General features: G+C 34.1%; 1 non-coding gene and 1 pseudogene across 1 annotated transcript; both read right to left on the bottom strand.

Moving 5' to 3' along the window:
- Positions 1–3,527: 3,527 nt before the first annotated feature.
- Positions 3,528–3,950, bottom strand: LOC140510601 (large ribosomal subunit protein uL24-like; annotated as a pseudogene).
- Positions 3,951–10,865: 6,915 nt separating this feature from the next.
- Positions 10,866–10,972, bottom strand: LOC140512986 (U6 spliceosomal RNA). The gene has a single exon (XR_011970033.1). It is a non-coding gene; the product is annotated as a U6 spliceosomal RNA (small nuclear RNA).
- Between the last annotated feature and the right edge of the window lie 3,632 nt (positions 10,973–14,604).

The following is a 14,604-nucleotide window of genomic DNA, read 5'->3' on the forward strand; positions in this document are numbered from 1 at the left end:
GTCTGTTTCAGCTATTATATTGCAGTCAATTTACCTTCTGCCTATGTCCTCTCTCGCCCCTGCTTGAACTTTGCTTGATGAAGAGGCAGTGCTAATTCTTGAGAGATTCCTATTGCCTTTAAATCTTCTTTAAGATTTTTACTGTTTGTGCTTTTTGTACTTTTATAAAGATTTTTGTCTCCAGACAAAGATAAACTAATTTTCATTGCAATTAGAGTATTAGCAATAAAGCAGAGGGATAAGTAACTGGGGAAGGATAATGAAACCCATAGAACAATTACCCTATTTATGATTTTATATTGAAATTCTCTCTCTCTCTCTCTCTCTCTCTCTCTCTCTCTCTCTCTCTCTCTCTCTCTCTCTCTCTCTCTCTGCCACCCCTTCCCTTTCCATGTATCTCTGCTAGGTCTGGAATCAAATCTGCTTATATTGAAATATGTTTCAACCATATATTAGCTATAAAACTTTGAATGTCAGTTAATTTCTATTTGCCTCAGTTTCCACTACTATTAATTGGGGATAAAGAGTAGCATTTACCTTCCAGGGCTGTTAGGAAGATCAAATGAAATAATATTTGTAAAATACTTTTCATAGTGCAATAGGCACATTATAAATGCTAATTTTATATCTCTACATAGATATCTTTATGTGTACATGTGAATATCTAACTTTCTCAACATTCAACATAGTATAGTAAATTGATTGGTAAGCTTGTAGTCAGGAGGACCTCACTTAAATATCACTACCTACCAGTTGAGGGACTAAGGAAAAATCACTGATATGCCTAGGGCAACTCCCTCTGGCATGCTCTCAATTATATATGGATTATATTCTATACTAGTAGAAGGAGCTCCCACACAAACTTCATATGGGCATATGGGGAAAATGTCAAATTTAAAATATGTGACTATCAACTTGTAAAAAATTAAGTATTTTGTTAAAGCTTAAATTATGAAATAGAACTTAATTGTATGCAAATAGCAAGTAATTAGCATGTAAAGTGATAATTAAATTCAACAAAGAAAAAAGGTAGCATTTGCCGCTGTAAAGTAGCATAATGGCTCATCAAACCTCCACTTTTAAAGAAACACTTTCAGTTAACAGCCATGTGACCACAGCATTATATTCATGTTTACAGAACACAGGAAGTTTGATTATTAGTGAACCAAAACCATTAGGTTAAGACTAATATGAGCATTTATAATTCTCTTTTAATTTTCAAACAGCTAAAAAAGATTCCGTCTCTGTAGTTACAATTAGCCAGGATCAGTGGATGGGGATGAGTAAGATTTAGCAGAAAGTAGACATCACATTAACCCCTTTTTTATCTTTGTCTGACTTATAGATTGTCTTCTTTCACATCTTTTAAGCAACAACCATTATGAGCATCATAGGGTAATGGATATTGAGCTGGAAAGGGCCTTCGAGGTCACCTTGTCAAACCATATCATTTTATAAACGAGAAGCAGATCCTGTATGTATGAGATACCATGCTCATACACATAATGTGTCAAAGCCATTCCTGTGATTCCAAATTCATGCATCTTTCCACTCCTTTGCACAATATACAAAAACAAAAGAAAGATAAAAAATAGGGTGCCAGATAAACAACTTTTTGCAAAACATAGTCAATAGTTTTTAATATAGATATATACAGCTTGGCAGTAGAGAGGATACAAAATTAAAATAGGCTAAAATTCTTCAGGCCACAGATAGGTTTTGAGCAGCTCACTTTCCAAGTAAAGGTATAATTAATGATTAAAGTATTTCTCGAAAACATATTTTTTATTGGGACTTAATTCAGAAACTTCAAGCAACAAACTCTTCTTTATGAAGTCACCTTAAGTAACAGGCTTCTTAGCAGTAGCAATTTCTTTAGAAATCTGAAAAGTAACCTTAGTAGCCACCTCACTTTCCAAGTTTGTTTTCTTGAAAGAACATTGTACTCCACTGAGATTTTTCAACAGTTGTGGATGCTGTTTTTCATTGGATCACAATTTGATTAAGTCGGCATGTTTTGATTTAAGTGGTGAAAAAGAGTATTTCTTTGGAACTGTTATTACCTCTCAGCAAACAAGTCTCGCATGTAAGTAAACAAGTATATCTATTTGTCCACTCCAGATTAAAGATTTTATGTCCTGATTTGTTTCTTTTTATCACCCATTTTACAAAGTCACCCAAAATCTTTAACGCTAAAACCAAAAAATCGTCACAGCGACTGCTCATATACAAAGAAATACTTAACTAAAATGTGTGATCTTAGAGAGAGCAGATAATCATGTAATTTTTAGGGTGGCTGCACAGTGAGGGAGGGGAAAAATTAGCCCTTGCATTGTTGCAGCTCATCACATGGTGGGCATCCGCTGGGTTGGCACGTGGCTGCACTGCATTTGTTCCTGTTCATGGCCAGTAATGACCAAAAAACAAACAAACAAACAAAAGACAGCAAAAAGATGTGACTCTAGGTTTTCTCAGACAAGAGATGGACTGACAAAGGTTGGTTGTTCTGGGTCATGTGATAAACAGGGCGAAGTGTGCAGTGGCAACCCATCCACCAAGTTACATGAGGAGCACAATAGTGAATAGTGGAAGGTAGTTACGCAAGATACAGACAAAGCACTCACTGGTTACAATTTTCTTTTTCATCCTCTACATTTTTCACAAGCCATTACAAATCCTTTGCAGGCTACAAGCGGCTCTCGGGTCATATGTTTTCCAGGCCTGGTATAGATGATCTAAAAAATTAGCTTTCCCTGAAAAACTAAAAAACTACTATTCGATTATATCACTAAAAACAAAGAAAATTTTAAATAAAATATGAAACTTTCCTATTCAAATACAGGAAAGATCTTCGCTTTCCTCAGTGTGGAAGAAAACTCTCTTCATCTACAGAGTTGCCAAAACAGTCTAGACTTTACTGATAGGTCCTAGGGAGGTATAGCAGGGTGAAATGATTTGCTCAAGGTAAAAAAGCCAGTGTTGGAGGAAACACTTGAACCCGGGGCTTCCTCACACAAAGCCCAACAATATTCCCACCATGTATTGCAAGTTTCAAAGGAATTTTAATAACTGAACAGTAAAAAACACTCAGGAAATTAAATAATGTGATACTTGGACATTTTTATTGAGGCATGCTTGAAATAGGCCAGTTCTTTAACATTTGGAGGTAGAAAAAGTTACAGATTTCATTTCCTTTCATCATAGAAGAATATTACTATATCAAAGGGAAAACATAAGAGAAAAAGAGAAGGTAGGTGGGGGAGATACAGATATACCTTTATCATTTCTTTTTTTCATCTCATTTTCTTTCCATCCTATATTCTTTTTTGCAGGCATGATAGCAATGGTGTAAGGAGACAGAGAAATTGGATGGGACAGGAAAATACAGAGGTCAACTAGGGAAGCATGAATATACTAGCCTGGATTGGAAAAACTGGAAATTCATTGATGTTAATTGAGGATTTTAACTTTTTTAAAAAAAATTCAGTTTTAATTACAACTGTACACATACAATTTTGTTCTTACATCTACTTAATCGTTTCTTCTTCATATTTACCCTTCTTTCCAACTTGTTAGAACTTATCTTTATGCTCAGTAATCTCTTTTGAGATCTTTACACAGTTTTGTTCTGGTAATAACTACCTTACTAGGGTGAATATTCACATGGAAAGTTGTGCCATGAGCTTTTTCACATTGCACACGCTCAAGGTAGATGACATATTTCTTTCTGTAGACCTGGACTACCTTGCCAATTTTTGACCTTTGTAGTGTCCATGACTACCTGAAACTTATACATCCTTCCAGTTGGGCATAGAGTGGACATTGTATTTCTGCCTCAACTCTGTGGAGAGCAGGGACAACATGATCTTTCTGCAGATGTGCAAGGGCCTATTGAAGTGTCTCTCATGGTTTTTGCTTCTGTCAGAGGTAGCAATGGGATTGAATTTCATTTTGGCCATGCCAATAGAAGGCCCCCACTAGCACCCATCTTGTGCAATGGATGAGAGGCATACCGAATGTCAGGCCCCTGGGAGCAGGCAAAGGAAAGAGGATTCCAACTTTTCAAACAAATATGCATGATGTTTACATGCCAGTGAAGAAACATAGAAATTTATATGTATATATGGACCTGTGCATATGTATGCATGTATACTAATATACATGTGTACATGTATAGACATGCATACATGTACATGAATAGATGTGTGCACAACCTATGTATATATTACATATGTGGGTATATATGTATGTATAAATGTATACATGTGTATGTGTTATATGTGTGGAACAAGAGAGAGAGAGAAAGTATCTATGGTTGCTTAGTGATTTTCCTTGTATCTGACTCTCTGTGACCCCATTTAATGTTTTCTTAGCAAAGATGATGGAATGGTTTGTCATTTCCTTCTCAAGCTCATGTTATAGATAAGCAAACTGAAGTCAACAGAGTTAAGTGACTTACTCACAGTCACACTGCTGGTAAAACTAGGTGGTCTGAAGACAAATTTAAACTCCCAAAGATAAATCACTCAGAACCCTATCTCTTGTACTAACTAGCTATTCCTATGTATATTTGCATACATACATATGAATGTATATGTATGTATATATGTGTGTATTATGTATATACAAATATACATATCTCTACATATATACTTATATTTATCTCTTTACATATATGTATGATATACATATATGTGTGGGGTATATGTGCATATATGCATGTGTATATAGGTGTATGTATGTGTGTGTGTGTGTTGCGTGTGTGCATAATTTGTTGTTGCTTCAGTCAGGTTCCACTCTCCATGAACCCAGTGGTGTTTTTCTTGGCAATGATACTGGAGTGTTTTGCCATTTCCCACTCCAGATGAGGAACTGAGGCAAATGGAGCTAAGTGACTTGTCAGGGTCCCACTGCTGGTAAGTATCTGAAAACCATATTTTTACTATGGTACTTCTGACTCCAGGACCGGTGGTTTATTCACTCTCCTCTCTCTCTCTCTCTCTCTCTCTGCCTCTCTCTCTCTGTTTCTGTCTCTGCCTCTCTCTGTATGCATGTAGGTATATGTACATAAGCATGTACATATACAGCACAAGTAAATTTCACCCCTTTTATTCTCCCCTTCCTTGCTCAATGTATCTCTCATCATGTTAACCTGACACATTTCTTAATGAGATTGAGGGGAAATGCAGCCAACCAAGCTAAATAGTAGGAGATTCTTTCTCAAATATGCTTTATACAGTAAAGCTACGTAAACATTCTTTTTGTTAACTGATGGATGATTTATGATTGCCTAATTCCATTCCAACACTGAACTTTAACACAGAAACTGCCTGAGTTAATATTGCTTGGATTCAGCTGTGAAACAAGTCCACACCCTATTTTATAGGCAAGGAACCTGAGGATCAGATATTTCAAATAGCTTTTCCGTAGTTAACAAATGACATACCCAGGACTCAAACCTGGGTATTGTGACTTCAGATACAGTGTTCTTTACTCTACAATATTTCCTTAGCTTAAGCTATTGCTTCCTTACTACACCAGCAAAATTATCCTCCAAAAGTCAAATAAAAGGAAGCCTATAATTGGAATAAGGTGGTGATGGGATAGAATACAAATACTACACATACTTTCTTTCTCAGCAACAAGGGCATTCTCAGCATCAAGCTGAGAAGTAACTCTAAAACTTTTACTCTGTAGTTCTAATTGGTTGACTCAGCTCCCTGATCTTTTGGCTGTATTCCTCCTTTATGCTGAGCTATTACTCACTTTTTATCTTTCTAGTAAATTTGGAGAGTAATATTAATTTCTCTTCAGTACTATTACAATCTTCTGTTTTATTAATTTATATTAATAATTAATAGTTAGGATAATCAGTTTTCAATTAATAGTTTGGGTTATCATAGTTATTTTTTTCTCTTTTCTCTCCATACCTTTAGTAATCATAATTTTACTAGTGGTTTATTGTGATTTTTTTGCCCCATCTCTTGTCAAACAATCATGTGCTAGTATGTGAGGTCAATGATTTGTGTCCCTTCTTCACACAGAATGATAATTAGATATTTTAATAAAATAAATCCATTCTTTTTTATAAAAACATATATTTAGAGAAAGGTTTTTTTTTCAGGTTTTAAAGTTTTAGATTAGTTTTAAAAGGAACTCATAAAAAGTTAAGTTCATTTGGGTGGGTATATTGCTTCCTGAAATTGGCACTGAATGGAAAAGACCAGTTTCTTTTTAAATATACATAAGTAGCACATGGAAAGTGGAACTTTGCTTCATGGCATTCCATGGAGTTGGGAAAGGGGATTGGGGGAAGCGAGAGAAGGATCTTTTTTGTTTTTGTATAGTGACTCTAATCTCATTATCCCACTGGGAAGTGCATCCGTGGGACTGTCTTAATTATGGTCTGTTTCTTAATTTATTTTTAGGGTCAATGCCATCATGTTTTCCTTGACAGGTAATATTTATATACTTTTAATGATGTTGCTGCTGATAATTCGTATATATTTTTATAAACATCTGTGGATTTATAGGTCTGGTCCTTATCCCTAATTGTAAATATAAACAATTTTAAAATTACAGTTACCTTTATAACAGACAGTAATAGTACAGTATGAAAATATATTTGCAACTAGCAAAGAGAATTAAATAATCGTAGTGTGAAATAATTGGATTGAATTAACCAAAAAAAGAAAATCAAATGTTTTGCATAGTTTTGGCAAGAAATGTTAGATGGCAACAGGAAAACACTTGCAAAGAGAGAAAAGAAACACTGAGAACATATGTGGTAGACTATCCAGAATACCTGAGTCACTCCATTTTAATGACAGAGCTAAAGAAATCCTAGATATCAATCATCTTTGCATATTAACATTAAACAAATTGCCCAAAGTCTTGAAATTAGTATACATGGCCATTAAATAGAGTGATTTAAAAAAAAAAGAAAGGGATAAAAAGAATCACAACAACCTACACTTTTTGATTTTAGAATTCCAGTGCTTTGTAATGTATTTATTATACTAGTTGTGAATAATGTACTAATGTTACTGGCAAATCTAAAGAATTCCAATATAAAATGAACAAAAAATATGACATTGTAAAGAAATACACTTATTCTTATCCAATATTACCCTTTGTAAAGGTAAAATTCATAGGTAAACAACAATATTTAAAATAAAAATATTTCTCCTAGTAATTTTATTCTGTTTATTACATTTCCTATATTCTCATTTGTCACTAGGTTGCATTATGTGTGTGTGTGTGTGTGTGTGTGTGTGTGTGTGTGTGTATATATATATATATATATATATATACATATATATTTATATATAAATAACTAGATTACCTCCAAATTAAAAAATATCCTCCTAACATTTTTAGTTCATATTTCTATAAGATTTCTTACTGGGGCTTTCTTTTATAACTTTTTAATCCGGGCTGGAGTATAGATTTAAAGAAAAAAAATATTACTCATTCTGGAGGGGATGGAATGGACCATGGAATGACCACTGAATTTACAATCAGAGGACATGGTTTTGAATCCCAGTTCCAGTAGGATTCAGTCTTAGGCACATCATTTCCCCCCTTTTTGCCTCAGTTTCTTCATTTATAAAAGAGGCTTGGAATGACTTCTAAAGACCTTTCTAGCTCTCAATCTGTGTAATCTTATGGTTGGGTCAATTCTTTATTTTATTAATGAAGAAGCAGAGACTCCAAAACTATTAACAGTGAAAGTCTAATTCAACACTTTAGGTTTATCCTATTCAACTCCGATCTTCATATCAATAACAAAATCTATTTATGAAATTGTTAAGAAGTACATTTTCACATAGGAAGGTAAGGGAAGTATGGGTGTGCACAAGATACTGGCTGAGTTTGCAACATTCGGACTTTAAACTTTAAAGCCTGGCAAGCCCTGAAACAAATCTAATTTATGACAGAGTTGGAGAATTTGTACTTTATTTACTCCCTCCCACACATTATATAAATTAAGAAGTCCAGAAATAAATTGTATAAACTGTTTGACAAAACTGAAAGCTTTGAGAAAAACAGTATCCTCCACAATCCAAGACTTTTTCTTCATTCATTGGGGTAACAGAGAAAATACTTGCACTTATTTTTGTGTGTAAAAGGAATAGTTATTATGAAAACAAAAATATCATGAATTAAATAACACCAGCAGAGGTATGTTTAGAATAAAATCATTTACATTCACTTATTAAGGGCTTTTAAACTTTCAAACATCTCCATTATTGTCAAGATGTGTCATTTCCCTTACATTTAGGCCACTTCAAACTACAATTTATCTCACATAGACGTTATGGCCTGTAATATTATCGTTAGAATTTTCAAGATTTGCTCTGCTCCTCACATCTGCGTTCCCCATGCTATTGTTTCATTCTGCTTGCTAGGATCCTGCAGGTCAGGTTTTACTAAAATTTACTGATTAATTTTACAATAATTAAGCTATCCCTCTAAATCATCTCATTTTGTCTAAGAAAGCACCACAACACTTCCTTGTCCCTGCTGTATCACTTAGTGGTAGCCTCTGCCGATTTCTCTAGCCATGCCCTCACATCCAAATACCTGCTCCCTTGACTGTATTTTCTTGCAGTCTTCAGACAACTGGACAAACAACAGATATATGTGTTTCAATCTTTTTGCACTGTATTCTCGGTGTATTTCTTCCCACATAGAGATATGATGTTTAGTTCATACTAGGAGATTTCCTTAGCCACTGAGCTTTGTTGGTAGCAGGATATGTTAGCCACCCAAAAGAAGTATTTGGTCACACTGCTTTTCACACTACATTCCTTTAGTAATTAAATTATTTGAAAGATAGTGTCAAATACACTTTTGCGTATAATAAAGCTGGTTTACTTTTCCATACTTACATTTGAAGTTAAGTTGATTGATTTTTGTGTATCTGAATGAAATTTATATTACTTTTGTTAAATCATTCTAAATGTTGTGATCCAAGGACAGAATCTATATCTATGTTCATCTATGCATATATGTGTATATTACGTATCTATATAAATATAAAACCAATTATAATATATGTTAAAGCATATTACACACTATAAACAGAAAGTCACTTAATTTTTGTATATATTAAATATAATTGGATATGTTGGAATCTGTATAAGAGTGAGAATTTCAATTAGGTTAGATTTATATAATAAATACCATTGTTATTGTGACATCTATCCCTCCATTTCTTTGACACATTTAGGTAAAGAAGCTAAATATGGTAGAACGTATAGGAAGAGATATGTTAATGAAATGTGTACTTTAGATAGATAGACGGATAGATACATGGATACATCAATAAGTGTGTCAGAGTTGATAGAGTGCTAGTCTTTTTTATATTTTTAATAATTTTCTGCTTTTTAATTTTTTTAAAATTTATTTATTTTTAGTTTTCAACATTCATTTCCACAAGATTTTGAGTTCCAAATTTTTTCCCCATTTCTCCCCTCCCTCACCCCAAAATATCCCAAAACACTATCCATTCTGATTACCCCTTCCCCCAATCTGCTCTGCCTTCTATCACACCCCTTCCTTCCCTTATCCCCATCTTCTCTCTTTTCTTGGAAAGCAAGAAAGAAATCTGTACCACATTCCTGTATTTCTTATTTCCCATGTAAAAACAATTATCAACATTTGTTTCTAAAACTTTGAGTTCCAACTTTTCCCCCTTCATCTCTCCTCATTCCTCCCCAATGCGAAGGCAAACAATTCAAAACAGACTATATGTGTCTATTTCTGCAAAGGACTTCCATAATATTCGTGTTGTGAAAGACTAACTATATTTCCCTCCATCCTATCCTGCCCCCTATTTATTCTATTCTCTCTTTCCACCTTGTTTCTCCCCAAAAGTTTTTACTTCTAATTACTCTCTCCTCCCATTTGTCCTTCTTTCCATCTTCCCCTCATGCCTCTTATCTCCCTCTACCCTACTTTCTTGTAGTGTAAGACAGATTTTCATACCACACTGAGTGTGCATGTTGTTCCCTCCTCAAGTCAAACGTGATGAAGATGAGATTCATTTTTGCCTCTCACCTCCCCCCTTTTCCCCTCAATTGAAAAAGCTTTTTCTTGCCTCTTTTATTTGAGATAATTTGCCCCATTTCATTTCTCCCTTTCTCCTCCCAATATATTCCTCTCTCATGCCTTAATTTTATTTTTTTCGATATCATCCCTTACTATTCAGCTCATCCTGTGCCCTCTGTCCATGTATGTGTGCGTATATGTGTGTGTGTGTGTTTGTGTGTATGTGTAAGTCCCTTATGATTTCTCTTTTCTGTTTACCTTTTCATGCTTCTCTTGATTCTTGTGTTTGAAAGTCAAATTTTCCATTCAGCTCTGGTCTTTTCATCAAGAATGCTCTAAAGTCCTCTGTTTCATTGAATGACCATTTTCCCCTGAAGTATTTTACTCAGTTTTGCTAAGTAGGTAGATGATTCTTGGTTTTAAGTCTAGATCCTCTGACTTCTAGAATATCATATTCCAAGCCTTTGATCCCTTAATGTAGAAGCTGCTATATCTTGTGTTATACTGATTGTATTTCCACAATACTCAAATTGTTTCTTTCTGGATACTTTCTATATTTTCTCCTTGACCTGGGATCTCTGGTATTTGGCTAAAATATTCTTGGGAGTTTTTCTTTTTGGACCTCTTTCAGGAGGAGATTGGTGGATTCTTTCAATATTTTTTTACCTTCTGTTTATAGAATATCAGGACAATTTTCCTTAATAATTTCATGAAAAATGATGTCTAAGCTTTTTTTTTTAGATCATGACTTTCAGGTAGTCCCATAATTTTTAAATTGTCTCTCCTGGATCTATTTTAAAGGTCAGTTGAAAAATATGGAATGCTTCATGAATTTGCATGTCATCTTTGTGCAGGGGCCATGCTAATCTTCTGTGTATGGTTCCAATTTTAGTGTATGTGCTACTTAAGCAAACACTAGCATGCTAGTCTTAAAGCCAGGAAAAACTGAATTGAAGTCCAACTTTCAACACATACTGGTTATCTGGCTCTGAACAAATCATGATCTTAGTGTACTAGAAAATTTTTCAAACTATGAATAATAGAGAAGTTATAGACTGGTATTGACAGAGGTAATTTCTTCATCTGATAGTTCCTCTATGCCAATGAAATCAAGCATTCATTGCTTGTTCTATTTTAATAGATAAATATATCAAAGGTTATTTGGAGATTAACCAATCAATCTAGGACATTTATGTCATGCAAAGCTAATTGTACACTCTTTCAAATAAGGTATTTTGTGAGTGTATATGTTTGTATGTGTGTTTATGTGTGTGTCTATTCTGTGGAGAACTCTTCTCATAGGAGATTGTTACCATTGTAGAGATACTGAGTTATGCCAAAACACTGATGGAAATCCATAGGCTGGATTCCTTATAATATTTGTTACTATTTAATGTATTATTACAATAGTAGCACATATACTATATATGCATTATGCCATTGTCTCTGTTGCTTTATTTCTTCTGTTTTCTTATGGGAGGAAAGTCTCCCAGGCACAAAAACCAGGTCTTATCCCAAAGCCAACTTTAAAGAGGTGCCATTTTGGATATATGAAACAGGAGTTGGGATTAGTTCCATAGAAAACTTCTAGTCAGTTAATTGTAGTTCCTGGGTTGCCCAGCATCAATACTGACAGTGTCTTTGGATACTTTAGGTTTCTGGGGCATTAACATACCCCAGAGAAAGCTGTAAAGATAGCCCTTCAACAACAAAATCTGTGTGCTCTGGGAAAAGCAGTGGGAGGCATAGTTAATTTTAACTCTTTGGGGATCTAATCATAAAATACTTCTTTGATATAAGGTGTTCAATTAATTTTTAAAGATTTAAGCTTCTCAGCTAGCTTAAACTCTAAATCATCTATGAAATGCTTACCTAATCTAAGTATTCTTTCATTACTTATTTCCTTACTAAGATATACCAAGAATAGCTAGGAAAGATTTCCAGACACATCATGTTGGCATGCTACAAAAATAAGTTGTCACTTCACAGTTTCATGGTAAACAATTTCTAAGAATGTTTAAATTGTATTCAGGGTTATTATAAGAACAAAATGGTTTCAATTTATGCCAGATCAATAAAATCGATCAGCAATTTACTTCAAATTGGAAATGCAAAATTTGGACCTGACATTGATTGACAGAATTTCTAGATGCATGCTCTTCCCTAAGCTATTTGTAACGAAATACAAATTCTTGGGGGAAAAATAAATATACTGAATGAAAAATACTTGACCAGTATAATCTTGCATCAGCATTTGGTTTCAAGTAATACTGTTGAAAAATCAGCAGTTTAGTCTAACAGAAAAATTAGCCTTTTAATTATGACAACTTGGAATTTTAAATATTTGTCTTGCTACTTAGTGTGTATGTGTTTGTGTGTGTTTTAATTATATTACAATAGTTCTTAATCAACTGTATTTAGTATTTCTTGAGGTATCGCAATTACACAGGTCAAAAGAGTATGTCATGAGTGATACTTAAAATGGATAAATTCACATTTTATTAATATGGTAATAAATAGAGTAGAATTCATGAAATTCAAATGTTTATTTTTTCCAATGCATAATGTCAGCCAGAGTGGATAGAGTAATGAGACAAGAGTCAGGATAAACCTAGATTCTAATTTCACTACTATGAGATCATTGGATTTTGATCATTAGATTTATTTTTATAGATCTAATTTCTCTCTTGATCTCTAATCTTGAGTTTCTGACTATTTTTCAGACATCTCACACAGGATTTCATAGAAACCTTAAATTCAACTTGTCTGAACACAAACTAACTCTCTTTTCTCCAAGCCCTTCCATCTACCTAACTTACCAGTTATTGTGGAGGTTCCATTAACCTCCAGGGGACCCAGGTTTGCAACATAAATTTCATACTCTGCACCTCACTTTCTCTCAGGCCCCCATATCCAATCAGTTGACAAGTCCTTTCATTTCTACTTTCATAAACATTTCCTTTGTATTCCCTATCCTTTCTTCTGAAATTGACATTACCCTGGTGCAGTCTCTCATCCCCTCAAGACTACGCTATTGCTATACCCTGTAGATTCATCTGTCTGTCACCAGACTCTCCCCTCTCTATTTCATTCTCTCCTCAGTTGTTAAGTCGATTTTCCCCAGGAGTATGTCCTACCCTGTTACTTCTGTACTTAAAACACTCTAAAGTCTCCTTATTTCCTCTGGGGTCAAATATAAAAACCTACTAGTTGTCTTTCAAAGCTACTCATAAGTTTCTATTTTTTCCCATCTTCTTACAAATCCTCTCCCTCACCCACCCACACACATTTCTCGTCTATGTACTCTCTCATTCAGTGATACCAGCCTCCTTGATCTTCCTTGCACTAGAAATCCCTTATCCTGGCTCTTGTGTGTTTGCTTGTTTGTTTTGCTTTGTTTTTGTTTTTGAACTGACTATTTCACTTGACTGGAACTCCTTCCTTTTCTCATCTCTGCCTACTTATTTATCTGGCTTCATTCAAATCTTAACTAAAGTACTACCTTCTTATATAAGAGGTCTTTACCTGTCCACCTCAATGTCAGTCCCTTCTCTTTGTTGATGATCTCCACCTTATTCTGTATGTATATTGTCTGTACTTAGCTGTTTCTATGTTATCTCTGCATTACATTGAAAGCACCTTGAGAACCTGGATTGTGCTTTGCCTTTCTTTGTAGCTGCAGTGTTCACTACAATGCTTGATACAGAGTAGGCACATAATCAATGACAGCTATCTGAAGGGTTAATTAAAAGAGGCTCATCACCAGGCTTGCCACAGTGTGAGGATCTTGTATTGACTTGTTCATCCATCCATCCATCCATCTATCTATCTATCTATCTATCTATCTATCTATCTATCTATCTATCTATCTATCTATCATCTATCTATCTACATCTATTTTCCCTAATAATACTTAAAAACCATTCACTGGGTCACAAAAAGGATTGCAATTTGATTTTGAGAAGGGACATGTGAAATTTAAATGATGGATTGAAATTAAATTAAAAAAATCACTGAACTTCAACAAAGACTAATTATTAGAAGAACAATAAGAAAGGGAAAAAACATGAAGGTTGGGATATTGAATAATAATAGTAATAATAAAAATAATAAAACCAACAACAACAATAACATTTATATGGCATTTTAAGGACTTCAAAGAGTTTTTCATATATTATTTGATATTTTTAGCAATCCTGTGAGAGAGGACATAGTTTTGTTTTAGTTTCATACAAATTAGTTTATTTTTTATGAAGGTATAGACCAGAGAAAAAAGTTTGGAATAATACTATGAAATACATCCATAACCATATTCAGAACGCAATAATCATTGGTATTCTTGACCTAATGAACTTTCCTTTACTATCAAAAGTTTTGACTTTCAAGGAGAAAAAAAAATGTACTATGAGTGAGAAAACGTTTCATACGAAATGAAACATGATTTAAAAAAGAATTAATAGGAGCTATCTCCCTTAGGGACCAGTTACAGAACAGTTTGTAAAGTACTATGTACATTTTCTTCCCTCCTCCCTACCTTCAGCCAAGATA

The sequence above is a fragment of the Notamacropus eugenii genome, chromosome 6 (assembly GCF_028372415.1).
Source record: "Notamacropus eugenii isolate mMacEug1 chromosome 6, mMacEug1.pri_v2, whole genome shotgun sequence".
Lineage (NCBI taxonomy): Eukaryota > Metazoa > Chordata > Mammalia > Diprotodontia > Macropodidae > Notamacropus > Notamacropus eugenii.